The following is a 10589-nucleotide window of genomic DNA, read 5'->3' as shown; positions in this document are numbered from 1 at the left end:
TTAATTCCATCTCTCTCGGTTGTTGTCGTAGATCGGACAGACTGTTTGGGAGAGACTGAGCTTGACTCCTCCCACCTTGACCTTGGTGCACGTCAACCCTGGTTCCCCGTCTAATGGTGGGCATTAGCCCCATTTGTTGATCCATCTGTCCTTTCAGAAAAGAGATTCGTTTTAAAAGTGACCTATTGGGTTTAACTTTAGGAACCAAGTGATCACAGGAGCTAATAAATCCAGTCCAACTACTGCTGATTTCACCAAAGCCATTGGTTTGAGCTCACTTTGACAGCTGAGTCAGCCCCGCATCCAACCTTTGCAAGTCCTGTGTGTATTTATGTCACTCACATGCCTGTTCCTGGGGAAGGAGAGTTATGAGCAGCCCCCTGAAATGCTGGAAAATTGAGTCTACTTGAATCTATTAAATGAAAACGATCTATCAACAGAAAATGCCCCAGAGCCCCTAACAGAAGTGTAGCTAACCGGGTGCAGCAGGCGTGGATCTTGGCATCATCGTATTTAGTGGCGCTAAGCCGATGACGAGCAGCAATTCTGTGTGGTTCTGTGGCAGACGGCAGCACATTTGTCAAGTGTGTAATGATGAGTGTTAAATGGCAGGCCGAGTGCCGGGCCCCAGGGGCAGGTGCCCAGATTAGCATTGGGTGAGCCCTGCTCTGATGGAGCTTGCAGTCTGGTTGGGCAAGGGGCACCAAACAAGCCTTGTACCAGGTGTGAAGATTCTGCAAGAGAGGTGGAGGTGAAATGTTGCTGAAGCGCCCAGGATGGGTGACTAGAGGCATCAGGGAAGACTTCTCAGAGGAGGTAGCCTCAGAGCTGGTAGCCTTCTGATTTGTAGCACCCTCTCGGTGACAGGGTCTCTGGTGCTGAATGGTCAAGTGCAGCCAGGTTGAAAGGCAGAGGGCCATGCTGAAAATCAAAAGAAGACGTCATCTGGGGAAGCATCTGATGCCAGGCTCGGACACTTGTGGAATCTGTGACTCCGGGTGAGTGAATTAACCTCTCTGAACCTCAGGCATGTCATCCGTAAAATGGGGATTCTAGCTACCGCATGAGTTGTTAGGAGGATTCAATGAGATAGCGTATGTGTGACTGTGGCAAGGGGACATCATCAGGCCTGTCTCGTTGGTCGTAACACAGGAAAGAAATGCAACAAAGAGAGACCCTTTCAGGTAGCCAGCTGATGTGCACCATGCCCGTTCCCTTCGCTCAGCTCCAATTTTCTCCTCTGTGAAATGAAGGAGCTGGAATTGAAGGGCAATTCCAATCGGAAGCCTGCAGTTACATTCTACTTGGCTGGTCTAGAGTTTGTGTTTTGGTTTGGTTGTTTTTCGTGCCTTTGGGTCACAGGCCCCATCATTAAAGATTGTTTATGTCGCTTGCCTGGTTCTTCAAGACATTTCAGTTTACAACCCCTGGACTAACTTCCCTCAAAGACGTTTTCCACCATAACGTTCCATGCCTCGCCTGAGACAGATGTTTGCCCAGTTCTCATCCATCAGTCGCATTGGTGTTTTCTGCTGACAGTTCCTAAAAGAAAGGCTAGTCTGTTGGGATTGAAAACACAGAAGTGCTCTGCAGGGGCGAAGTTCCCATTTCCGGCCTGGGCAATGTTTTCTTTTTCCCCACCTCTGATTGGCATATTCTGTCACCTAGCATCATAAGATCACCTCTTCTCAATTGGGATTCCCCAGAAAACATGGGCCTCCTTCCTGGCCATCCAAGATGCTTCGGGAGTCTTGGACTAAAGACACCTGAAAGAAATCCCACTGATTTTCAAGGATGTCCTGAAAAGTGTCTCAGCTTCTGCCAGGAACCCTTGCCCACTAACCTTAAATAATACAAGGGATCTCTTCTTTATCAAAAATCTGACAACTAAGTAGCTACCATAGGGATTAAAAAGGTGAGATTTTTCAGGTAGAAATGAAGAAGGGAGCCTGCGAACTCAAAAAGCTTACCCAACTTCAGGTAGTATTGATGAACAGCCGGCATTTCTCAGCTAAAGGATTTCTTGTCATGAACAAGAGTCAGAATAGACCCTTCTTCATCTAACAGGCAAGCCCTAACTCCGGCTCTGTGCCAGACCCCATGAGAGAGGCTGGGGCGTAAAGAACTGGAAGACACTATCCTTGCCTTCAAGTAGCTCCCGGTGTCCGAGAAAGGGGTCAACTTGCCAATGACTAGAATGCAGTAGGGCAAGCGATGTGGGCAGTCCATCCTCTCGATCGTTAAAATAGATGTGTGGACCACACTGTACTGTATTTCATTCCAGGAATTTTAAGCATAAAAATGCAACCTACAGGGATAAATCAGAATAGTACTCGATAGCAACTGACATATTTTGGGCATGTTTTTCTCTTTGATATTTGAAGCAGTTTCTTAGCTCTGAAATATTCAATAAGGAAAATGAAAACCAATTATGTTCATGTACCAGAATTCAGTTAATGAAAAGAGTCAATGACATCCATGTGCTAGTTCATTAAGGTAAGTCTTAGCTGGAAAGACCCTCGGTTGTCATTTCTTTCCTAATAGCATCATAGTCACTGAAATGAAGTCCCCTTATTTCTCACAAAGTGTGGTGTGAAATAATGAGACCAGATGGATTTTTTGGCTTGATGTTTTTATTGTTTTTGGTTATTTTTTAACAAACATGCAAAACTCCTCTGTGTAGATAAATGTTGTTTCCTTAAGAGCTGCCTTCAATGCCCAGGATTTCTTGGGGGTGCCTTCTTCAAGACTTTTCCTTCAGGATTTATGTTTCTTTTGAAGTCTCCCTACTGGTGATCTCTTGTTGGGCTTTCAAGGGTGCATTTGCATTTCAGAAATGGCAACGAGTCATTGGGAGCCACAGATTGTGATAAAAATGGGTGATTGCATTGAAGGAAATCACGTGGAGATTTCGTTTTGAGAAGGGCTCTTTTTCAAAACATTATGTTGTAATCAGACTGGATTTCTTGTCTGGTTCCAGGCTGGTGTCTCAGTCAAACACTGTGCCCTGTGCACTTCATCTTGAGACTCTCATGACAGGAACCAGCCCCCATGAAGTCAGAAATCTCCCCAGTCAAGAACCCCTTGACAGCCTATTTCTGTGCGGCAGACTGACTTTTCTCTCCTAAGCAGTGGGGATTAAACTTACTACTTCAGTTGCCGTTGTTTCAAAAACAGCCTTAAGTGAATATTTGGTGAAATTTTGCAAGTATAGTTCATTTTCTTAGGTGTAATAATGATAGTGTGGGTTTGGTGGGAGTCTGTCTTTATTCTTAGGCTGTGTATGCTTAAGAATTCAGGGCTGAAGCCTCATATGTCTGCAACTCATTTTCAAATGGTTCAGTGTAAAGAGAGAGAGACAGAGAGACAGATAGAGTCAGAGAGAGAAGATAGGTAAGTAAGTAGGTAGATAGAGTCAGAGGTGATAGAGGATAGATAGGTAGATAGATAGATAGGTAGATAGATGATAGAGTCAGAGAGAGAGAGTAGATAAGTAGGTAAATAGATAGAGTTAGAGGTGATAGGTGATAGATAGATAGATAGATAGATAGATAGATAGATAGATAGATAGATAGATGCTAGATAGAGTCACGGAAAGAGATGATAGGTAGATGGGTAGGTAGAAAAAGTCAGAGAGAGACTGATAAATGGACGGATGGATAGATAGAGAGATGAAGTCAGAGAGAGAGACGATGGATGGATGAGTGGATGGATGGATGGATGGATGGATGGATAGAGAGACAGACAGACAGACAGACGGCAAATATGGCAAATGCTACTAATTGTTCGATCTAGTTGGAAGTTTATAGGAGTTGTACTATTCTTTTAAATTTTCTGTGTTTAAATATTTCATAATAGTAAAAAGGCGGCAGGAATAGCTTTAGACAGACTTTCCTCTGCGTTAAAAATCCCACGTTTCTTAGCAGGATAATAGTCAGCCTCTCCGTCTCTGTCCTCCTCCCCCCACACTCATATACACTCATGCACACACACACTCATGAGCACCTCTTTTCCTGGAAGAAATAATCCTGCGGTTTAGCAGAATGTCACTGTTTTCCATGGCAGCCTTTCTTTACATTTTTCCCTCAGCATTTTAATTAGGGCTGTGAGTCACTGTGCTTTATGAAGCCTGGTGACAATGTCATTTACGGCTGTTTAGCATCCCAATTGAGCCCTTTTCTGCGGTGCTCATTACATCAGGGGCATTGAGCAGTGAGCAGGCGACAGTTCCTTCTGTCAGCAGCAGAACAGGCTCTGGGCCTCTTGAGGAGTTGGGAAATGAGCCTGAGCTTCGTCCCTGGAATATCTTCCCGAGTTGCATCTTCCACCGCTGGCTTTATCGCCTGGGTGTGGCTGAACGTGTAAGAGCTCCAAAGGGTGATTCAAAACCGCAGCTTTGACATCTTTCCTGGTGTCAGCAAGCTTTTCTTCCAAGCACGAGGGTCTGATTTGCCATGACATCGGCTCTCAAACGCATTAGACTCCTCTGGATGTGAGATGAGGGCGAGGGGGCAGGATTCTGGAGCCCATCCAAGCTGGATTCGAATCCAGCCGCTGCCACTTATTCACCCTGTAAACTTGGGCAAATTCAACCTCTCTTTAAACCTCATTTTCCTCTTCTGAAACGTGGGGATAATTCCACTTCACTGAGTTATTGGGACCATTAAATGCTTGGCGCATATTGGGTGCTCCATCAGTTTATTAGTAAGGATGAGGATGGCCATGAGGACAATTCAACCTAGACATGCTACGCCGTTGACCATTACCGTTGCTTCCCATCTTCCTCATCCTTAGACCCAAGGTGCAATGAGGATGAAGATTTATCAGTCAGGGTCCAACTGGGAAACAGAAGGCACCTGCAGCTGGGATTTCTAAGATGATTTAATGAAAGAATTATTTAAGGACACAGTTTAAGGCACCAACAAGGGAAGGTGAAGTATCCAGGGCCTAGCAACAGAGGAGAGATGACCGCCCCGGGCCTGATGAAGCCAGGAGAGGGAACTGTGTGACAGAAGCCCTTCGGGCCATGAAATGGTGGGGTCAGGGAGGATCTTAGCAGAAGCTGTGCAGGTGGGGAATGCAGCCGCCTCCAGCCCACAGCACTGAGACAGGAGGGAACAGAGGAAGAGGGAGCAGCCTCTCCCCCATCCCTCTGCCTCGTCTCCTTTGTGCCTCCCCTTGGCCTAACCCAATTGGAAGCCAGAGCGCAAGGAGCTTATTGATATCCCTAGAGGTCAGCCTCCTCCTAGGGCCCAGATAAGTTTGGAGAAGGGTGGAGAATGGATCTGGGGGCAGAGGATGGAGAAAAACCAGCACAGACAGGGGAAAAGAGGAAGAGCAGGCACATAATCATCCTTAAAACCAACTTCAACTTGTCAGCTCCGGGCAGAAAGATGTTTCCCTGATCTGGGATGCGCTGGTCTGTCTCCAGTTTTCTGTAGGATCCTCATGAAATCCTCAAAACCCATCAGGCCTTTGCTTTCCTTTCAAATACCGAAATGCATCCCAAGGTACTTTGATTCCTCAAAGGAGTGGGCATTATAAAATGGAGTGGGAGTGGGCATTATAAAATCAAGTGAACGGCACCAGGGCGTTGCCACCTAACCAGCCGATTGTAGCATAGAGTCCTGGGTAAATGAAGCACTTGGTCTATTGAGGAGGTAAGGCTTGATCAAGAAGCTGTGGAAGTAGGTTTGGGGTTCAGTCGACAAGTAACCGGTTTAGTGTCTGTTGAATGTCCACTCTGCATTGTTCTGAACACATCTAGAGGCAATGGCTAGTGTGTCATACCAGCCAGGTGTGCACCTTGTGAAATGGGAAAAGTTCTTGGATGCCAAAGCAAGGCATTGGAGAGAGAGTTTCCCAGGGACCCTGGGATTGTATGGCTGACCTTCAAGGAGAGTAAGATTCAACTTGGAGGAACTTTCTTGGTGAAAGCAGTGTAGTAGTATAGAAAGAACCCTGGAGTGGGAGCTGGGAGTCTCGTGTGGCTCCAGCAAGGATGATAACACTGGCCAGCATTCTTCACACACTTGCTAGGGGCCACGTGCTCTGAGTGCTGGGCTCGCATGAGCACGGGCTTTCCAAAATGTGGTTGATACATATTAAAGTGTACAATTTAGTGGCACTTAGTACATCCACAATATTCTACAACCATCACCTCTGTCTAGTTCCAGAACATTTTCATCACCCCAACAGGAAACGCCGTACCCATTAAGAATTGAAAACAAGCGTTCAAACAAAAACTTGTACATGAATGTTCATAGCAGCACGACTCACAAGAGTCAAAGGTAGAAACAACCAAATGTCCATCAACAGATGCAGGGATAAACAAAATGTGGTTATCCATACAGTGGAATATTATTGAGTGGCAAGAAGGAATGAAGTATGAAGAACCATATGCTACAGCATGGTTGAACCTTGAAAACATTCTGCTAAGTGAAAGAAACCAGTCACAAAAGGTCACATATTGTAGGATTCCTTTTATGTGAAATGCCCAGAATAGGCAAATCCATAGAGACAGAAAAGCAGAGAGACTGTTTAACTGGTACCCATTTTTTTAAACTTTATATTTTGAAGTAATTTTAGACTTACAGAAAAGTTGCAAAATAATGCAATGAGATTCCTTATATCCCCTATCCAGCATCCCCTAATGTGCACATCCTACGTAGCCATGGTGCGATTATCAAGAACAGGAAACTGACAACGGCATGATATTAACTACACTACAGATCTTATTGGAATTTCACCCCCTTTTCATCTAATGACCTTTTCTGTTCCAGGATCTTATCCAGGATCCCACACCACTTTTAGTGCTTATTTCTCCTTAGTCTCCTCTGATCGGTGATAATTTGAGTCTCTTCTTGCTACTCATGGGTTTGACACTTTTGAAGATTATTGGGCCGTTAATTTTGTAGAATGTTCCTCAATTTGAGTTTGTTCCATGTTTTCTCATGATTGAAGCGAGATGATATCTATTTTTTAAAATTTACTCATTAAATATTTGTTTTGATAGATAATAGAAAAGTGTAGCTGGCACCTTTGTACTTTGATTTCTTGGTATTATTCTTCGGGATGAGGCTATAGTAAGTACATACAGGAAAAAGTGAGTCAACTTTAAGGGAAAATAGTAAATAAATAATTGCATAAGGGAGACACAGGATGGCACAAAGATATGAAGGTGGTAAGACCAGTTTGGGAAACGTGACATTATTTCACGTTACCCTACAAGAGCCCTGCAGGGTAGATACTGTTATTATTTGCCATTTTGCAGATGAGGAAACAGAGGCACAGAGATGCTAAATGTCTTGCCCAACGCCACACAGTCAGTAAATGGCAGAGTCAGGATCTGAACCCAGGACCTACATCTTGACTATGACATCCCCCCATAAGCCTTCCTTCCCACCTCTGTGATATCAGCTTAGAGGCTGCTCACGAGGACGTCTTTCTCCTTTTCTGTGATTTTATTTCAAGGGGAAGTTTGCAGAACTGTGTACAGTAAGGCTGAATCAGGTGGGCATGTGTCACTCAGTGCCGCGGAAGGGTTGTCTTCTACGGGCTCAGCAGGTGCACTGGTACAGCGGGAGAGAAAGACCCAGCCAGCCCAGGTAACCCCAGGTGGAGTCACTAAGGAAAACGTCTGGGATCTGAGACTGTGTGTTCGTCCGAATGGAGGAAAGAGGCTGGGTTCCATCCGGCTCTTGTTGGGCTGAGGGCAAGGTGAACATTAGTCACAGGGCACAAGCTGTGACAGAGGCAGAGCGTTCTCAGAAGGTGGGGATATGGATCAACTGAGACCTGGAGCCACTGGGGGCACCTGTGACAGAACCCAGATCACTGAGCACCTCTGTTCCTTCATTGAGCAACTTCTAAAGATGACCTTCCTTGTTTGCCTTTAAAACCCAGTATCTAACAGGGATCCCAAAGTCAGTTAAATACCTACAGGTACTGGTAGGAAACAAATGAGTGAGAGGGGCTGCATGGGGGCCGGGGGAACTGGAGAGCTTATGTTCTATCTGGCAGGGGCGCCACCACCCCCTCCAGCTATTCGCTGACATTCAGGGATACGGACCAGTATGAACACACCTTCCAATGTTCCAAGAAAGCCAGAAATTTGTATTTCATGTGAAACTTCCAGTTTTTAAACGGTGGTAACCAATTTGGAAAAAAAATTTTTTTTAACCGTGTTAACCAAACAAAACTCATCTGTATGCCTATGGACTATTGTTTGCGGAATCTGACCAGAGCCTTTTTGAAGCAAGCGATATCCTGGGTCTGAAGCACTTTTGTGCAGAACAGGTTATAGTTTGGGTTGAAATTGAAATTTCGTTTGAAATGGCTGTTTTTGTAAGTCACAAAATAGTTGAATATCTGTGATTTTAGACGATTCAACCTAATGTTATCACACTCCCTGGACGTAAGTGTTCTACTCGGAGCTTCGTGGGACTCAGAAAAGTAACATAGGCTTTTAGAGGCAAACTGGATCAGTGTTTCTTGAACTATAATGTGCACACTTGGGGGTCTTCCTAAAATGCAGACTCTGATTCATAGGTCTGGGGCGGGGCCTGAGACTCTGCATTTCTAGTCAGCTCTCAGATGATGCTGATGCTGCTGGTCCATGGACCACACTTTGTGTAGCAAAGCGTTCGACCGTGTCCATCTTTGGTGATTTTACAAACTCCGTTGAGACCCATCTTTGGCTCTTCTTTTCCTGAATCCAAGTGTTGCTCCCCATGAATGTGAAGTCTCAATTATTTATTATTTCATTTGTAGCTTGCCATGTTATCACCTCTCTGCAGCTGCTTGGCAGGAAGTGAACTGATAGCAGCCCTGCCTTCCTATATGGCGACCACCAGGTGGACTGGCCCTCTAGACGTGGCATGGGCTCTCCAGTTCTCTGCAGTCTCCACCACTCCCTCTCACCTCCCACCTCGGCTACTTCGTTCAATAGCTGTAGACTGGGAGATAGAGACGCTAATTTATTGAGCACATACGATGTGCCAATCACCTTGCCATGCACTGAGGCTGTAGCAACAGACCAGGGAACCATGGTCTCTGTCTCCAAGGAGCGTACAGTCTCATAGCTCACTAGGATGATCCGTTTCTGGAACGCAGTAGTTACTTGATAAAAGCCGAGTAAATGAAGGGGTTGTTGCAGGGGTCTCTGGTACTATGATCCTTGTTTTAATTTTATTTTTTATTTTAAAAGCTACATTATCATTTATAGTTCCCTTAACCAACTCTAAATAAGTGCAATCAGCTTTTTATCCTAATTATGAAATCTATCTTTTCAATATTTACCTTGACAGGCAACTAGTATGGGGTCTGTGGACCCCTACAGGGCTCTGGGACACCTGAAAGTCCTGGAACTGTGTCCACAACTTTGTCATAGTTAGCCTCCTCCCACCACCTGTCATGGGATCCTCAGACCTCCTGTTATCATTCCTGGAGAGGCAGACAGTAGTTGGGGGGGAGGGGGTAGCAGGGGGGAGGGGGATGAAGAGCTCCTTGACTGGGCTTATTTTGCATAACCAAGATCAGTATTTGTGGCTAGAAAGGGCATCTACCAAGAAGGCTGCAGCTCACATCTGCAATGAGCATTACTTTCGAATACAGGACCCTCAGTAAATTTCCTAATTTCATGGGGGAGGCAAGGAAGATGGGCATGTAATCTGCGTTTGAGAAGAAACTTGAATCCTGGTTCTGACTCTGTCTCTAAGGACCTTAGCAAGTCCTTCCGCATCTCCGAGCCTCAAACTCAAACTTCATTTGTAAAATGAAGGTTAATCCAGTGATTTCCACTCTTCTTGCTTATTGGGTCATAGACTGCTTGGAAAATCATATTAATGCTATTGACCCTCTCCTCATAGAAATGTATACATGCACATAGTCACAAAAGTTGTGCACATAATTCCAGGATTTTCGAGGATCCCTGAGTACTGTAGGGGGTCCATAGGCTCTATATTATAAACCATTGGAATAGAAAATCTCCAGAGTCTTTTTCAACTTCCAGTGACTAATTATGGGTGATGATCAGGCCAACTGAAATAAAAATGCACGGTAGTATTTGGAAGGTGACAAAAGCAAAGACTTTGAACTGTCATTGTTTGTAGATGATGTGATTATCTGCTTAGCAAATCTGAGACAGAAAATTATTGGAGCTAATGAAACAGTTTAGTAAGTAGAAAAATAAATAAAGGAGCAAAGACTTGAGCTCAGACAACCTTGGTTTGACTCCCTGTCATTGTCACTAGCTGGGTAAACTTCTGTGACTTGATTAACATCCTTGAGCCTCAGTTTCAGCATCTGTAAAATGGGAATAATAGTATCATGTCTTTCATATGGTTGTTGCAAGAATGAAATTAGGTAATTCAATAAAATGTTTACATATAAAGATGTTCAAAATGTTAGGTTGAACTATGAACTGGTGAACTTGATCATTTGTAAAACTGCTAATCTCATATATTTTAGTCTAATTAATAAAAATTCCACAAAAGATATTGCTATGGATAGCTGATCATTTGTTCAGTAAATATTTATTTTGTGCTTACTAGGTCTAACATATTCTAAGAAGAGAGTCACTTATATCT

The 10589-nt window shown here is 44.4% G+C and overlaps 1 protein-coding gene across 2 annotated transcripts in view; it reads left to right on the top strand.

Moving 5' to 3' along the window:
- The first annotated feature begins 895 nt into the window (after positions 1-895).
- The window catches only part of NOS1 (nitric oxide synthase 1), a 96570-nt gene continuing 86876 nt past the window's right edge, over positions 896-10589 (top strand). Inside the window, exon 1 of one of the 2 annotated variants that reach the window (XM_046640251.1) lies at positions 896-998. The gene's annotated coding sequence lies outside the window, so the exon portion shown is untranslated. The remainder of the gene's footprint in view (positions 999-10589) is intronic. The other variant, XM_046640252.1, reaches the window with a different exon arrangement.

Source organism: Equus quagga, chromosome 15 (assembly GCF_021613505.1).
Source record: "Equus quagga isolate Etosha38 chromosome 15, UCLA_HA_Equagga_1.0, whole genome shotgun sequence".
Lineage (NCBI taxonomy): Eukaryota > Metazoa > Chordata > Mammalia > Perissodactyla > Equidae > Equus > Equus quagga.
This window is presented reverse-complemented; position numbering and strand designations above follow the sequence as displayed.